The following is a 2710-nucleotide window of genomic DNA, read 5'->3' as shown; positions in this document are numbered from 1 at the left end:
GACCAGCCTGACCAACATGGAGAAACCCCATCTCTACTAAAAATACAAAATTAGCTGGGCGTGGTGGTGCATGCCCGTAGTCCCAGCTATTCGGGACTGAGGCAGGAGAATCACTTCAGCCCGGGAGGTGGAGGTTGCAGTGAGCCGACATTGTGCCATTGCACTCCAGCCTGGGCAACAAGAGCGAAACTCTGTCTTGAAAAAGAAAAAAACATACTAGCTAACAGAATCCAACAGCATATCAAAATGATAATCCACTATGATCAGGTGGGTTTCCTACCAGAGATGCAGGCATGGTTTAACATATGCAAGTCAATAAATGTAATACACCACATAAACAGAATTAAAAATAAAAATCACACGATAATCTCAATAGATGCAGAAAATTCATTTCACAAAATTCAGCATCCCTTTATGATTAAAACCCTCAGCAAAATCAGCATAGAAAGGACGTATCTTGAAATAAAAGGCATCTATGAAAAATCCACAACCAACATTATACTGAACAGGGAAAAGTTGAAAACATTCCTGCAGAGAACTGGGACAAGTCAAGGATTCCCACTTTCACCACTTCTATTCAACATAGTACTGAAAGTCCTTGCCAGAGCAATCAGACAAGAAAAAGAAATAAAGGGCATCTAAATCGGTAATGAGGAAGTCAAACTGTCATTGTTTGCTGATGACATGATTGTATACCTAGAAAACCCTAAGGACTCATCCAAAAGGCTCCTAGAACGGGTGAATGAATTCACCAAAGTTTCAGGATACAAATTTAATGTACAAAAATCAGTAGTTCTGCTCACCAACAGCCACCAAGCTGAGAATCAAATCAAGAACTCAACCCCTTTTACTTTAGCTACAACAAAAATAAAATACTTATGAATATACTTAACCAGGCACGTGAAAGACCTCTACAAGGAAAACTACAAACCACTGCTGAAAGTAATTATAGATGACACAGACGAATGGAAACACGTCCCATGCTCACGGATGGGTAGAATCAATATTGTGAAAATGGCCATACTGCCAAAAGCAATCTACAAATTCAATGCAATTTTCATCAAAATAACATCATCATTCTTCACAGAACTGGAAAAAATAATCCTAAAATTCATATGAAACAAAAAAAAAGACCCTGCATAGCCAAAGTAAGACTAACCAAAAAGAACAAATCAGTAGGCATTACATTACTCAACTTCAAACTATACTATAAGGCCACAGTCACCAAAACAGCATGGCACTGGTATAAAAATAGGCATATAGACCTGCTGGTGAGAAGGTAAACTAGTATAACAACTATGGAAAACAGTATGGAGATTCCCTAAATAACTAAAAGTAGATCTACTGTTTGATCCATCCGTCCTACCACTGGATATCTATCCAGAGGAAAAGAAGTCATTATACAGCCGGGCGCGGTGGCTCAAGCCTGTAATCCCAGCACTTTGGGAGGCCGAGACGGGCAGATCACGAGGTCAGGAGATCGAGACCATCCTGGCTAACACAGTGAAACCCCGTCTCTACTAAAAAAATACAAAAAACTAGCCAGGCGAGGTGGCGGGCACCTGTAGTCCCAGCTACTCGGGAGGCTGAGGCAGGAGAATGGCGTAAACCCGGGAGGCGGAGCTTGCAGTGAGCTGAGATCCCGCCACTGCACTCCAGCCTGGGCGACAGAGCGAGACTCCGTCTCAAAAAAAAAAAAAAAAAAGAAGTCATTATACAAAGAAGATACCAGCATACACATGTTAATAACAGCACAATTTGCAATTGCAAAAATATGGAACCAGCCCAAATGCCCATCAATCATCGACAGGATAAAGAAAATGATGCATATATATATATATGCACACACCATGGAATACTACTGAGACATAGAAAGGAATGAAATAATGGCATTCGCAGCAACCTGGATGGAAATGGAGACTATTATTCTAAGTGAAGTAACTCAGGAATGGAAAACCAAACATGATATGTCCTCACTCATAAATGGGAGCTAAGCTATGAGGATGCAAAGGCATAAGAACGATAAAATGGCCTTTGGGGACTCAGGGAAAGGGGGGGAGGGAGGTGAGAGATAAAAGACTACACATTGGGTACATTGTATGCTGCTCAAGTGATGGATGCACCAAAATCTCAGAAATCGACACTAAAGAACTTATTCATGTAACCAAACACCACCTGTTCCCTCAAAAACCCATTGAAATAAAAAAAAAAAAACTAAAAAACAAAAACAACCCCATCCCCCAAAAAAGAAATAAGGAAGACGTAAATAAGTGGGGAGACATACTATGTTCAAAGATTGGAATAGTCAGTGTTGTTGAGGTACCAAGTCTCCCACAATTGACCTGTAGATTAAAGGCAATTCCAATCAAAATCCTGGCAGGGCTGAACCTAAAAATCAATAAAAAATAAAAATAAATCCTGGCAGGCTTTTTTAAAAAAGAAATTACCAAGCTGATTTTTCAATTTTTATGGAAATCTGAAGGACTTTGAATAGCCACAATAATTTTTACAAAGAAGAAACTTGGAAAATACACACTACCTGATTACAAGACTTACTATAAAGCTCCAGGAATCAAAGCTGTGTTATTGGCATAAGGATAGACATAAGTCAGTGGAATAGAATAAAGGGTTCATGAATAAACCACACATGTATGTCTCTAAAACATGCTTCAAGGGGAAAGGATAGTGTTTTCAACAAATGGTGCTGGAA

The sequence above is a fragment of the Colobus angolensis genome, unplaced genomic scaffold (genome assembly GCF_000951035.1).
Source record: "Colobus angolensis palliatus isolate OR3802 unplaced genomic scaffold, Cang.pa_1.0 Scaffold238, whole genome shotgun sequence".
In the NCBI taxonomy this organism is placed as follows: Eukaryota; Metazoa; Chordata; class Mammalia; order Primates; family Cercopithecidae; genus Colobus; species Colobus angolensis.
Note: the sequence above shows the minus strand (reverse complement) of the source record.